Genomic DNA, 15,993 nt, shown 5'->3' on the forward strand with positions numbered 1-15,993 from the left:
AACTGTTTGAATAATCTATGGTATATACATACAGCTGTGTTCTGGATTTATTTGTGTCCCCCTCAAAAAGATATGTTGAAGCCCTAACTCCCAGTATCTACGAATGTGATCTTGTTTGGAAATAGGTTCTTTGAACATGTGATCAGCTAACGTGACATGACGTCATATTGGATTAGTGTGGGTCCTGATCCCATCTGAGTGGTATCCTTATAAAAGAGGGGAAAAGACAGAGACACACACAGAGGAAAGATGGCCACAGAGTTCTGCTGCATGTGTAAACCAAGGGACACATGGGTTTACCAGGACCTGGAAGAAACAAAAAAGGATCTTCCCCTAGAGCCTTCATAAAAACATAAGCCTGCTGTCGCAGTTGTTGAGCACTCAGATGCTAACCAGATGGTCAGTGGTTGGAACCCACTAGCCACGGTGGGGAGAAAGATGTGGCAGTCTGCTTCCATAAAGATTAAACCCCCCCCATTGGGCTCTAGTGGATTCTGACTCACAGTAACCCTGTAAGAGAGAGTGGGACTGTCCCCACAGGGTTTTCAAGGCTGTGAGTATTTATGGAAGCAAACTGCCACATCTTTCTCTAGCTGAGCTGCTGGTGTGTTCCATCAAGGTGCCAAACTCTTAAACACTGTGCCACCAAGGTTCTCTCTGTAAAGATTATAGCCTTGGAAACATTATGGGGCAGTTCTACTCTGTCCTATAGGGTCATTATGAGTCAACTATGAGTCAGAATCAACTTGATGGCGATGAGTTTTTTGACACCCTGTGTTTGAACTACTAGCCTTCAGAATTGTAAAGCCAGGAGCAGAAAGATAGTAAAAGGCAATATAATAACACTAGTGATCCTCCTACACAAAGACGTAAGGGTTGTACATGCTATAGGGCGGATATCAGTGGCACCAAAGCCTGAGAGTAATAGCCTGAGAACATTATAAAAATACGGATTCCTGGGTCCACTTCCCAGTTCGTGACTGGTTTGAAACAAGGTGGGACATAAATTTATACAGTTTAGAATTATCTCCAGGTAATTCTTACCATCAGGTAGGTTTGGGAACCACAGGCCTAAAAATTGAATGGGAAATAAGAAACCTGGGGAAACTTCACCCCAGAAGAGGGGCAGTAGACACAAAGAAAGTGGGAATGGGAAGATGGGTGGGATGGGCAGAGTGATGTGTCCAGTGATGAAGAAAGGGAGGCTGAAGATGCTGGGAAGGAACATAGATGGCTGCTGCACAGAAAAGAAAAAAGAAGTAGGTGGAAGAAGGCTTGTACCTGGATCCCTGTGGATGCAAAGGATTCTAAACCATCACGGAGACAGATGTTCCTGAGTTCTCCCTCTCTTGTGCTTCCTTTAAGTTCACAAGTAATGAGAAGGCTCTCTTTAAGGAAGTGGGCTGAGATCATTTATTCTGCAGGAAACTCCAGCTCCTTACATTGGAAACTCTGGCTATGAGGGTTCAGAGCTGGTCTTGCAGCCACAGGTTAGACAAACTGCACAGTTTGGAGGGCACGCAAGAGGTAGTTTTTGTTTTCAGTGCAGAAGAACCGATCCTAGGGGCTTCTGAGAGAACCAAAAGAAATTCCATTGGTGATGGTAGGGAGCAATGTTGAATGTAGAAGGGGGATCTGCCTGAAGATTTTGCCTCGAGGTTCTCAAATATTAGTGCATTTTGCTTACAAAGCAAACCAAATAACAGAAAGAATATTAAAGAATAAAACCAAAAAAGCAAACCTGTTGCCCTCTAGTCGATTCTGACTCACAGCTACCATATAGGACAAAGTAGAACTGCCACATAAAGCTTCCAAGAAGTGCTTGATGGATGCAAACTGCTGACCTTTTGGTTAGCAGCCATAGCTCTTAACCACTAAGCCATCAGGGTTTTCACCAGGGAGTGGTTGACAGTAACTGTCAGGAAAAGTTGAATCCTTGAGCTAGGATAGCTCAGTGGGTGTGCAACAGATTCTGTGTGAGGGTCTAGATTTCCAGAGCAGGCTTAGGCTTAATAACTGCATCACCACCACACAGACACATGTATTTCTAACTTTTCCTTAGAAACCATTTGAAACCTAGCATTCGGCAAAGAAACTTATTCCATCACTTACAGTGGACTCTTCTAGTCCTCACATCTTTTTGTTGGCCACCACCTTACCAGTCCTAGAGCAAGACTGTGAGTCAGGAAAACCAGTGTCACTGTAATGTTGATAACAACTCTTTATACAGTACTTTTAGTGGTTTACTGAAGGTGACATAATGCAAGTTATTGACCAAATCTAGTATGATAACAATTAGTGGGTACATAGGTTTGCTCACTGTCTTCTTGAGACTTGGCCCATTTTTGGTTTTGAAAACTCTTTAATGTTAACTATTGATCTTTGAGGAGCCATGGTGGTGCACTGTTTAAGCGCTTTGTGGTGGAACCCACCTGCCATTCTGATGGAGAAAGATGGGGCAATTGGCTTCCATAAAGATTTTCAGCCTTAGAAACCCTATGGGGCAGTTCTACTCTGTCCTATAGGGTCACTATGAGTGGGAATGCACTGGACCACAACAGGTTTAATCTTAATGGAATCAACTCAACCTCAGTGGCAAAGGGTTTTGTCTGAGTTTTTGGTTTGTCCATTCACCTGTGACAGGAGACCCACCCCAAAGTCCACCCCTCCCCTCCAGCAACAACTGTACAACCAGCCACTGGAAGTCAATTCAAGAAGCTTCCACTTCTTGCCTAACAATAAACAAAGGACCAAATATGGACTGGAAACTTCAATCTTTTGGTCTGGAATCAGAAGCCTATACCTCGGGCCATGTGACCACTACACTAAAGAAGTATCCAGAACCTGAAAGTGAAACAGTTGCTACGGCGCATTCAGTTTCTGTTTTCAAATTTTTAACCTTGCAATTGGAAAGAAATTTAACAACCTTCAAAAAGGAAATCAAATATCACCTGAACGCTCTGAAAATAATTATTTAGAATTAATAAACTGTGAGACTGTGAGATGATCAGAAGTAACATATTTCTTCAAGGGCTCACTGGTCTAAGTCACCGGTAATAATGATGGGTGGGGTGGAGAAATACGAGTCAAGAACTAAACTCTGCAATAAAGGAGAACAGATGACAGCATGAGAGGGAGTGCCATAGGTTGGTATGTTCAGACCTTTTCTGTCTCAAAGATAAAATGGTGCTGCTCCAGGGAGAAAAGTTTGAAAGCTCAAACAGGAGCTTCCCTTGTCAGAAACACCAGCTTTTAACATCAGCAAAATATTTTATTATCATCCATTCATGACATCAGTTTTAACAAGTTGATCCTCTACCAACAAGTAGAAGAATCACCGGATATGCAGGTGGGCCAGGGTTGTGGGCCCTGATGTCTGAAGTGTAGTTTGGAGACTTCCAAGCTTCTTCAAGTAGGGAGAAGAGAGCCAAAATAGCTTGGAGGGATGCTTGTGTCATTGAAATGCTAACTTCCCAGGTATTTTGCTTTGAACTTTTCTATAACTTCCTTATGGTTTGACACACAAACCAATCCAAGATGATTTTGTGTGACCCACCACCAACTATGCTTTATATATTCTTAAGGTAGAAGAGATGAGAAATACACAGATTCCTGAAGTAAAGCAACTACGTACTCTCCCAGTTTTCACATAGTCTTGGTTTCTTGGGAGGGCTGAATTGTTTGGAAGTAATAAACAATAGTCTTATGCCATGCCCCATGCCATCTTTCCTCTCCAGAAAGCTTAGTCTTTTCTTCACCCCAAAACTTCCCTTTTGCCCCCGGATTACCTGTGCAGTAGTTTTTCCAGGCTTAGGTCATATTATGGATGGATGTCCTAATGTACAAACTTCATCAAGATAATTATCCTTTTCCTTTAGATATGAGTAGCAAACAGTGAATAAGGCATAAAAAAGGAACAGAAGAAGGAGGAATAGGAGCAGGATTAGAAAGAACATGAAAAGGAGTGACTCATGTATGGTAGACAAGTTGCATCATTAAGAAAAGCAAGCATAGGGTTGCAGAAGATTAAACCCCCGACCAAAAAATAGGGAAGTAAGTTTGTGTGATCATTAAGGTTGTGTGTCAACTTGGATGGGCCATGATTCTCAGTGGTTTGGCAGTTTTGATGTAGTTTGGCAGTTGTATGATGATGTGATCACTTCCATGATGACATTTGATACCGGATCACCTCCATGATGGGATCTGCAGTAAGTAGCCAATCAGGTGAAGGAGAACTTCTTCAGAGTTATGGCCTGCATCCAGTATAGGTCCACCTTTTGGCAAGGATCTGAAGCTTTTGCTTGCTCTGGAACCTGCAGCTGGCTTCTAGTTCTTCGGACTTGAGCTAGCAGCTTACCTGCCATCTTGCCTACTGATCTTGATATTTGTCAGTCTTCAAAGCCTGTGAGCAAGAGCCCTGCTGTGTGAACTGCCAATGTTGGGTTTGCCAGGCCATGGCTACTTGAATCAGGAGAATTCTCCAGCCTTACCCAGAGACTTAGGACATCCATCCCATCCTCTACAACCACGTGAGCCATCTTGTTGATATAGCTCTCTCTCTATAATAGAGAGAGTATATTTATATACTTGACAGGTCTTGCTTCTCTAGAGAACCCAGCCTAAGACGGGTTGCTACACTTAATCTGAACTGGTAATATGATGACACATTGTGATTTATATATACACACATACTTACATACATGTGTGTATATATATACATACTGTTTTACCACTAAAAAAATCTATGCAGAGTTACACTCGAAAGCTCTATTAACTTGAATTTTTAAAAAGTTGAAGTAATCTGTGGAAAGACAGCACAAAAATAAAAATGAGGAGAAACTACAAACAGAAAACAAAAATAAAATGCCAAATGTAAGCTCTGGAATAAGCAACAATCACATTGAATATAAATGGTCTAAGTATACCTATTAAAACACAAATTACCAAGTGGTTTGTAAAATATGACTAGAGGTCATCCCTGGGTTACAAACAGATCTCTTCCTGAAGGTGTCCTCAAGTTGAATTTGTAGGTTAAGTCAAAACAGGTGCATATGGTTCTGATTTAGCCTACGTTTAGTGCAAAAAAGGCTGGAAGTCTTTTCAGTGATTTAAAAGCTGCGCATGCCGCATGTAAAAGTGATTTTCATGAAGAATTTGTTGGAGTGGGGTTGGTTCAATCATTTCAAAGTACGAGTGAATTTTTGGTTTCGCCCACTTTGTATGATATATACTGGTTACTGCAGAACATTTTTGGACTCCAACAGACACGGCTGTGGCAGCATGCTTGCCTGTTTTTCTGCTTTTGTTTATTCTATAATATTCTTTAGATTGGTCAAACATGGCTCTCACTGCATACTTGTCCATTTCCTACTTTTGCCTCTTTGAAGATATGCCAAATAAAACTTTATTTTTGCTTTACTAAACTTTGTGGTGTTTTTACCCTAAAACAAAGCTCACCCATACTTTTACAATGGATTTCTATACTGCTTACATCTGGTTCTTGGAAGAGTGAATAACTGGGAAAGCCAAAGTTGCCATTCAACAAAAGTCCCTTACAAGAGTCCAACAGAACTAAAGCAGTGGCTTAGGAAACAAGAATGCACATGGGAGCACAAAGAAGAAAATGGGTAGTGGCACAATTTCCTCCAGGGAGGAAGAGGAAGGATCTGTTAGCCACAGAGCAGTCTCTCAGATCACAAGCCTGCCTAATGCCAAGAATAGTTGCAATTCCCTTATGTTATAAGTTTAACAACTTGGTCCTAGACCAGAAGATTGGCCTAATCATGATGTGGCACCTGGAGAGGCAGCAGGGTCCAGACTGCCAAGTCTTTCTGTGAGGACAGAGATAAAGATTACAGTCTCTGTTTTAGAACCTGCAGTCTTTTTAGCTTGGATTTTGAATTGAGGAGCACTGCTCTGTCTTACTTGCCTAGTGCTACTATAACAGAAATACCACAAGTGAACACCATTGATTAACAGAGGCTGTAAGTTTGAATTCAGGACACTAGCTCTAGAGGATGGCTTCCTCTCTGTGTCAGCTCTGGGGAAAGTTCCTTTTTGCTTCAGCTTTTGTTCCCTGATTCCTTGGAGATCTCCATGTGGCATGGCATCTATCTTAAGCCATCTCTGCTTCCTTAATCGCTCCGTTTATATCTTGTAAATGATTGACTCCAGATACACCCAACACTAATTCTGCCTCATGAACATAACAAAGTCTACCCATTTCAAAATGTGATTGTAACCACAGGCATAGAGGTCAGGATTTACCATACTTGTTTGGTGGGACACAATTCAATGCATAACAGACACCCAAATAGCTTGACTGAACTTCAGGTATTTTGACTAGAGAGCATCACTTTGCTTCCATTGTGAATTCATTCAGAAAAAACAAGGGATGTTTTGTGTGACCTCCAAAGTCACCTAATCTATTGGGGGTCTTGAAAAGATGAGAAAGTCTTCATGTAAGGCAACTACAGCAACCTTTTGGGAATGGGCAGCAAACACCCGGAACCACTCTCCTCAGCACACACCTGGCCCTTAGCATTTCCTTCTCAAATGTACACAGCAGTGCTTCCGAAGTTTTGGCATAAAAAAAAATTTTTTTTTAGATCACTTCCGGGGCTTGAACCACAGATTCAGTGGATCTAGGTTTAGCTTTGAATTTGTAATTCTGCTCACAGCACCCTAATTTCTCCTCACTCCTTGCTCCCCTGTGCAGTGTCCACTGTGGCAAACATACTACTGTTTGCTTAAAGGGCCTAGAAAGAATAGGTGGATAACAGAAAGAAAAGCAAATACATGGCATGAGTGCATTGCCACTGTCCATAAAATGCACCCTAAAACAAATATTTGACCTTAGGAACAGAGCTAGCATGCGGCCAGCTAAAGTTAGAAGTCAGGCAGTCTCTCCCCTGAGTATCTTCTATGAATATTTGTGCTGGAGAAGAAAATCGAAAAGTAAGGGCATCCCAGGTTGATAGAGGAGTGGAGGTTTGAGAACAAACATCTAATTTGGTCTTCCTAAAGACCTTTGATTCAAGGAAATACAAACAGCGTTAGAGACAGTTTTGAAACCATTAAGCATTAGAAATCTTCAAAAGGTGCAATCAGTGGACCAGAAATTCCTAGAAGTATCCTGGTCATACAAAACAAATGTGATCAGATTGACCTTGAAGGAACAGAGGCAGCCTGCTGGATTCAAACAGCCAGTCTTTTTGTCACACCCATAGCTCTTAACCACTACACCACCACCTGTGATTTATTCACCTTTTCTCTCTAGTAGTCCCCCACTAACGATGGTGTCCCAAGTCAATTCGTAAGTAATTCGAATGTCTCACTTTTTTTTTTACTTTACATTACTGTTGCCTTTTCTTGTCAGTATTTTTATGAATTTGATCTTTATTTATTTTGCAGCGTTGGCGTGAGGATGATAACATAAGCAACATTGTATGTAGGTCATATTACTAACGATAAGATTTCCAAAATAGGGTGGGTGGTAACTGCGGTTCCTTGTAACTCAAATAAGACCTAAGTCGTTAACTACCTGGATTTTCCATTTTGACAGAAAACCCGTTTCCAGCTTCTTCACATGGGTCTATCTCCTTTTGATGTTAACTGAGGTTTCCAGTAAATGTTTTACCTAAAGGCTTAAAATAAGGAGGAAAATGCAGTGAGTGTGGAAATAAAGGATAATTGATATTGTGGAATATCAATTGGGAATGTGTTGATTCTGCCTATTTCTTCTACTTTATTTTAGGAAGTCTTCTAATTTCTTTACAGCCTTCGTTCCCTTTTCCGGTATCCAACACTCACTTCTCTAAAAAGACTTGGGATGTGCAGTTGTCCATCTCTCACTTATGACCGAGCTCCAGTAGAGAAATCAGTGGGCATAGGATGAGCTTCTCTGCCTTCGCTCGGCCCTTTGGGGCAGAAAACACAAAGCACTAAAGAAAACTGTCAGGGGAGGACCTTCCTGCACCCCTTTTTCTGTCTCTCTGCCTCTTTAATAATAGTAGAAATGGGAGCCAAGGAACCACCTGTTAATGTGCACGCTTTTGATTCCGGTAATTCAAGCAATTCCGTTGGAATCCGGTTCTTCGTTTCTCCCCTTTCTGAAAGTCTTCCTTCCGTTGTCACAGTCACCCTAGGGGATGTAGAGACTCACAGCCTATAATGGACACGTATTCAAGGCAATCCATCGGGTTATGTTTTTACTTTCTATGTGTGCAGGAATGGTATGGAAAATACTAGGAAAACTAAATCCGTATGCCTTCAAAAAAAAAAAAAAAGTTGCGGTAGAGTGGATTCTGACTGATAGTAACGATATGGGACACGACATAACTGCCCCCGTAGTGTTTCCAAGAACCTGCAGGTGGCCTTCTGCTTAGTAGCTGAGTTCTTAACTCCTGTACTATTCCAGGGCTCCATACCTTAAAGAATGAGTTTAAATAGCGTTGCAGCAGAGAAAAAAATTTGGAGATGCCAGGGATCGAACCCAAGGCCTCATACACACACAGCCTGCGCTCTACCACTGAGCTACATCCCCCATTAAAAGAGCGTTTTGTTAAACGTTATCTACACTTAGTTCTATTACAATCCTAAAGTCTTGGGATACAATTCTTACCTTAATAAAAGGATGATAATAATTATGTAAACGAAAACAAAATGCCGAAACCAGGAATTGCCAGGGACCTTTAGATCTTCAGGCTAAGGCTCTCTCAACTGAGCTATTTCTGCTGCTTTGGGGCATGATTTTCAGATATACTTTCAAGTATTGTTTAACCTTTTCACTTACAAAACTCTGCTCCACCTCCAAGGCTAGAGGGGGATTAGTTGGTATTTCCCTTCCTAAGGCTAGCGTGGGCTGTGGTTTGGTATATCCCTTCTTTCAAAAAAAAAAAAAAAAAAAAAACCACAGGTTAAAACCAAGAAACCAAACCCGGGGCTGCCCAGTCGATTTCGACTCATAGCGACCCCATAGGACCGAGTAGAACTGCCCGACAGAGTTTCCAAAGAGCGCCTGACAGATTCGAACTGCTGACCCTTTGATTAGCAGCCGTAGTTCTTAACCACTGCGCCAGCAGGGTCTCTCCATATATGTTAGGTATGATAATGTCCGTGGTGATTAGGCTCTGATAAAGTAGTTTCCCTTGAGAGTGGGACGTTGTTAAGAACAGAGCGCTATTTAAAATCGGTTTACTTTCCGTCCTCCCTTTGCAAGAAAAGCGAGGGGATTTTTCTCTGAAAGTTACGATGAGAATGTGGTGTTGCTCCTCATGGTAAAACTCAGAAAAAATGTGAGGGGCGCCCTAAGGATGAGCCTCCAGATGTTTTTTCCTCTTAAGCCACTCCACACTCAGTCTCCACCAATAAATCATTGTAATCAGCGCTGGTTCCAGCTGCAGTGACCGTTTCCGCTCCTGATGAGCAGTGAGTCTCTGTATCAGCCTGTTTGTTTCCAGTTTTCAAGTTGATGGTTTGCCCTGTGATCTCAATTCTCTGATGTATCTAGTAAGAGCTGTTAATTTTGCAACTTTTTTCTTGTTTTGAGGATAGGAGAGATTCCTTCCAAGCACTTTTTCATGCCAGACTAGAAACCAGAAGTCATAATTTTTAAATCGATTGCTTGATAATGTTCCGAATACATCCGGTTAAAAAAGTATATTGTTAAAATTAAACCCACATGCTTATTTTACTTGTTTAATGTGGCTCCTGGAAAATTGAAAATTGCATAAGTGTCCATTTATGGCTTGCATTCTATTTCTACTGGACAGCACTGGCTAGAGAAGATGGTACCTGAGTAAGTGTTGTTCTGGGAGAACTACTAGGCAGAGAGGATTCAGCAGGACCTACCAATGCTTATGTTTCAGATCAGGCATAGACATGGAAATGTGGTCACATGCAAGGTCTCCTTCAATCTTTAGAGGATCTGTTTTTACATAGTAGTCATTGGCCTCATTTTTAAGATATTGAATGGAGGCTAAGTACATTTTGGTAACTGCCCTATGTCCCCCACCTCAAGAGAATGTAAAGGAATCCTTGCTTATTTAGATCATAAAATACTCTGACACTCTTTGTTCAATCAAGTATTTATTGAAGAAATGAAATGCAATCATCTGAGCTGAGATGAGCTGTATGACCTAAAGGATAAACTATCTGGCACCCAGTTTCTGTACACTCAGTATCCCTATCCTAATGTTGTTTCTCATTTTGTACCAATTTTCCTTTTGCAACTTGATGCAGCTCTGAGTTTGGAGGACTGTAGGTTATTTTCTCCTGACAGTGTCCACGAGTTTCTGGTGAAAAACAGATACTGTCAAACCAAAACACTGCAAAGAAGAAAAAAAAAAATGGCAAACACACACACACACATTACCTGTTATCCCTGATAAAGAATGTCAAGAAACAGGTTGATGTTAGAGTGGGAAATAGGCAATGTTCATACATGAGTCTTGATGACTTCACTGCCATTTGCTCTCATTGTTCAGAATTCTAGGTTCCCTCTTAAATGTTCAGTGGAATTTTTCATATAGAAAAGTTTATTTTTGTTCTTTCCTCAAACAGAAATACTTTGAGATTTGGAAATTTCAAACATGGGTGCGAGGGATGTCTTATCAGCAAGAAAATTCAGGATGTTCTTAAAATTTTCTAAAAGTTCGGTGATGTTCAACTAGTTTCCCTATTCCAGCAATTTAATAATGGAGTGGGCTCAAGATACCAACCCAGGTTTTTTATTGCAAAAATTTTCTTGTGTACGCCACACCCACATATGTGCACTTATACCACATAGTGATTCTTTTTCTACAGAACTTTTAAACATTTCTTGCAATTAAAAATATCCCTTCTCTCTTACCTCCTCATGCATAACATGAAAGCACAAAGGAAACGTTTAAGTGTAACCAAAATGCATGTCCTTTAAGTTGGTTCTGACTCATAGCCACTGTATAGGACAGGGTAGAACTGCCTCGTAGTGTTTCCCCTACAAGAGAGGATACAATTGCCCCTATAGAGCTTCAGCGTCTGTAATCTTTATGGAACCTGACTGCCATGTCTCTCTCCCTGTGAGCAACTGGTGGGTTCAAACTACTGATCTTTCTGTTAGTAGCCAAGCACTTTATAAATGCACCGTCATGTACTATATTAGAATTTCTTACCCCACAATTTCCCGAATAGAGCTATCCCATAGGGTTTTCTAGGCTGCAATATTTACAGGAGCAGATCTCCAGGTCCTCCTCCTGCAGAGCAGCTGAATAGATTGAACCAGAGACCTTTATGTTAGCAGCCTAGCTGGCAACCATTGTGCCACCAGGGCTCCTGGTGTTTTTATTTTTAATTTTAAATAAAATATGTAACACTTCATGGGAGACCATAGTAATATGTAAATAAAGGAGAGGATGACAAAAATATGTATGTACACAACCTGGTCGAATTTGCTAAAATCAGTAAAAAGTATAGTGACATATAAAGAAATACATGTATCTTTTTTAAAAAAAAGTTCTCTGTTAGATGGATTTATTACACTTAGTCCTATCACAATCCCAAAGTCTTGTGATGCAATTGTTATATAAGAAAAAGGATGGTAATAATTATGCAAAGGTAAATGAAACTGCCAAACCCAGGATTGAAACAAGGGACTGTAGATTCCTCAGGCTGACACTCCCAACTCAGCTACTTAAGCTGTGTGAGGAAAGGCTTTTTAGTTATCCTTTCAAAGTACTGTTTAACCTTTTTACATGTAAGGCTCGTGTGTTTTTAAATACTGAATCTCATTCAATATTATCCACTCACTCACCCAAAATTTTATGGGCTTGTTTCCACCCTTGTCTGAAAAATGCAATCCAGTTATTGGGAAGCTTTGATGGGTTGGTAGAGGAGGAGGAGGGTGAAGAAGGCGAGAAATAGGTAAAATGGGAAGAAGCCTCTCTGCTTGGTAACCTCTGGCTGTTCCATGTTCCAAAAGCTGCTCGGTAAACTAATGGCGTTCCAGATGAAACGACCGAGACTGTTCTTTCTCTGCTCTTTCAGTTCTTTTTTCTGACTTGTCCTTCAATGACACTGGAAAGGGGAACAGAGGATTACTGAGCATGTTAATGCGGTGGTAGCCTCCTTGCTTAGGAGTAGAAATGGGGAAACATTTAAAGGCAATGCATCAAATAATGTGTTTATTACCATATGTATCCACAAAACATGTTTTGCAAGGAGAAAAGAACAGAAATGTTGGGAACTATAAAAAGCAGATGAGTTGTATGGTTTCCAGTCTCCTCAAGTAAAAGATCCACTCCCACTGAGCCACACCTCTCTCACCACAGAAAGGTCCTGAAGATCTACCTTGAAATATTAGCCGCATTTCTAAGGAGACTTCTCAGATCTGAATCTTGGCCAGAGAGAAACTCCACTGTTTCAAATCCCACTGGACCTCCCAATCTGGTTGCATCACAACAAGGAAGACCAGAAGGAATAGGCTCACTTGTGCTCTATTTTGTAGTTAACTGAGGAAGAGAAAAAATTGAATTGAGAGAAAAATAAACAGACAATCTGTTAACCATCTTTGTTAACAGATCCTTTTGTGTTCTCAGTTGGGCCTCTGTCAATTAAAAGACAGACGGCTGAGGACCTACTCATTGATTCTCTCCACCTATTCCTGGTCTGACTCCCCACCTCCTCTGCAGCTGGCAGTAATACTTAGGCTCCATCACCATAAGCGGTAGCACAGCATGCCCAAAATTCTCTGAGCTAGGAAATAGGGAAGGGCGTCTCTCAAGGAATGCTTTCCAAACAAAAAACTAAGAAAATCATTAGTTTTTGGTGAAAGTAAAGGTGTGACAGACACAGCTCAGTTGGGAGAGTGCTAGACTAAAGCTCTAAAAGTACCAGATCCTTTCCCAGGGTTGGAAGGGTCCTCGATTTACTTCAAAATGATGTCTCCTTCCTGCACCAAGTCATCTGACAACAAATACCCTCCAACACTCACTTTCTCAAGTAAATTTTCTAAAGCTCTAAGATGAGGAGAGTCGAAACTGAGTGCTTCCAACCTTTTTTGCCTTCCCCAATGTTAAAAACAGTAAGATTAAAGAGCTCAACTATTTATTGAGTGAATGAGAGATGTTTGCAAATGTGCTGTGATTTCTAGAGAAACTGCTGCTATTATCACAAAGCCTTTGTATTTTTGGCTTCTATACTGTTTACAGTTTTGTGATAAAAAAGAAAGTATAGTTGGTACAGTAGTTTAGAAGAAGTCACATGAAATACACAAAATCCTAGAGGCACTGGTCTTGGGAAAAAGAAACTTTTAGGTTAGATACCTACCATCTTTTACTTCAAAGTGAGCAAGATCCTTGGGAAAAGAAGAAGGGGCATTCTGGATTGATTAATGAGGTTAATTTACAGTGGGATATTTAGCAATAAAATACCCGGAAGTCTTGGACCACAGTCCAGGCTTCTGGGGAGTTGTTTGATCTTTATTACCAGTATTTCAGTATTTTAAGTCTTTTAATAAAGACCTGCCTGGAACACTTTCCTCAATATCATATGGACGATCTTGGATAAACAGGCTTTGGACTCAAAATAGAGATCATCGGCCATACACAACTAAGCTGAAAGCAGCCCAGTGAGAGAACAGATCTAACTTCAACCCTTTCCTCACCAACCCAGCCTTTTTGTTTTGTATTATCCAGGACTTCTTCTTATTTTCCAGTTCACCGGTGGCACATTTTGATGATTTCCAGGGCTCTTTGACTGTATTCTTTCAAACATCTATATCCATAGCAAGCTTCACCATGTCAGTGGGTTCTCAGGGGGAAGGGAGTTTGACAGCTTCGCTCTGTCCTTCCTCTGCCATCCTGAATCTGATTTTGATCTGTAGAGTCCTCTGGTCTGGAAAAAAAGTTAGTCTAACTAAAGCTGATGGAGTTTTGAAGTTTGCCCCACCGCTAAAATCTCTTGTGGGAATGATCCTAAAGTGAGGGATAGAGATGGAGTTGTGAACCCAGAACTAAGGAGACAAGCTCAGAAGGTGTGACTTGACAGGGGCAATGAGAGTCAGCTGGAAAAGGGATGTTGGCAGGGCACTGATCCAACTAGAAGTGAAGTTCAATTAGCCAGTTCCACTAAAGCCGGTGGCTGCTGGTGGTCTAAGGAGACCTCAATTCGAGTCATTTTCCGTGTGATATAAGTTGGAGAGGTGTGATCTTCTGGGGACGTTCCTGTTGAAGGCAAGTAACTTTCATTTAAAGTATCTGTTGGCTAGTGGACCTTGGAGCCGACAACCGGAGTGGGAAGATCCTAGAACTAGAAAAGGTTATTCAGACTACAATCCAGTTAACCTTCTTATTGTGACAGCGCTAGAGTGTATCTACATGAATGATTTCAGAAAGCGTGGCATTTAACCCAGTGTTCTTTTTCTAGGCAACTCTTAGAATTTAATTTTTTGCTTTTTGGGGGGAAGGGGAAGGGAGAAGCCCCACAGAAAAAAAAAATCAGTTTGCTTTTATGAAAACAAGAGTCATCACCAAGCTAGTCAGCCATCAGGTGGTGTAGCTCAGTCGTAGACAACGTGCTTTGCATGCATGGGTTTTCTGGTTCAATACCTGGCACCTTCTCTTCACTTTTTAGCAACTCTCATCCTCTCATCTCTTTTATCATGTTTACTCTTCTCACAAGAAAAGGAAGCCGATGGTCCGACAGATTGTTTTTAGCGTTCTTCCATTTCTGCTTCCTGGGGCTTAGTATCTGCCAGAGCAGGGTGTCAGCAGAAGGAAGACAAGAAGGAAGAGAAAGAAAAGGAACCAGTCCTTACCTCAGAGCAAGAAGGCTTTTGCCACAACAACTAGTCCATAAATGCTGGGTTTTAATTAGCATACCATGGAATACCAGGGTAGAAAAACAAGGCCGGAGAGAAAGGAGAAAACTAAATGGCCCAACGAAAATGTTTCAATTCTTTTAATCATCTAAGCAGTCATACATGCTCAGACTAGAAAAAAAAGGAAAGCTCTAAGCCCTTTCCCTTGTCCCTTGCGAAGCCATAACGTGGTGGCTCGTTGGTCTAGTGGTATGATTCTCGCTTTGGGTGTGAGAGGTCCCGGGTTCAAACCCCGGACGAGCCCTTGTTTTCTTCCATTCATTATTGGAAAGCCTCGTGGGCTAGCGGTTAAGAGCTGCGGCTGCTAACCAAAAGTTCAGCAGTTTAAATCCAGCAGGTGTTCCTTGGGAACCCTAAGTGGCAGTTCTACTGTGTCGAATAGGGTCACTATGAGTCGGAATCGACTCCACGGCAAGGGGTTTGGTTTTTTGGTTTAGCGGACAGTGATAAAGAACTCAGCTGCTAACCACAAGATTTACATTTCGAGTCCACCAGCCGCTCATTGGAAACCCTATAGCGCAGTTCTGCTCTGTCCTATAGGGACAATCGCAGTGGTTTAAAATGGCCCTCTCTTAGAATCCTCGACAAAGCTGTCAGTGGTGGATGCGTGATTAGAGGACCTTGGACAACCTAAAACACAGCGATCAAGAAACGCGGAGACACTTAACACGAACATTTGGGTAGAATTTCCGAATTCGAGCGACCGACGCTATCAGTGGCCACAGTGGCTCAGTTCGAGAGGCGATTAGCCTTAATATTTTAAAAGTTTTTTGTGCGACTCTGGGTTTTAGCAGGGCGGTTATTCTGGTTTTTCCTACAACGATTTCCATTGGAGATTTTCAAACACCCTGCTGTAGAAAACATCCCACAGTGCACACACACCTAGCTAAATTAAAATAATGTGAGAATTGGCGAGTACCCAACTGAAATTCCTCCCCTTCTACATTTCTTACATTGTCCTACAGAATTCCAGTTTCTTGTCTTTAGAACTTCAAGTAAAGTCACATAACATGGTCATTTCACAACACACCAAGATTTCTGAGGTAGATGCAGCCAAAGGACTATGTAGGGGGGTGAGGAGAGAGAGGGCTGAGAAAGGTAAGAATAGATAGATGCATCTCAATTGCTTATGTTTC

At 41.4% G+C, this 15,993-nt stretch overlaps 1 non-coding gene across 1 annotated transcript; it reads left to right on the forward strand.

The window, feature by feature from the left end:
• The first annotated feature begins 15,029 nt into the window (after positions 1-15,029).
• TRNAP-UGG (transfer RNA proline (anticodon UGG)) lies at positions 15,030-15,101 on the forward strand. The gene has a single exon. It is a non-coding gene; the product is annotated as a tRNA-Pro (tRNA).
• Positions 15,102-15,993: the final 892 nt, after the last annotated feature.

The sequence above is a fragment of the Elephas maximus genome, chromosome 1, assembly GCF_024166365.1.
Source record: "Elephas maximus indicus isolate mEleMax1 chromosome 1, mEleMax1 primary haplotype, whole genome shotgun sequence".
NCBI classification, from domain to species: domain Eukaryota; kingdom Metazoa; phylum Chordata; class Mammalia; order Proboscidea; family Elephantidae; genus Elephas; species Elephas maximus.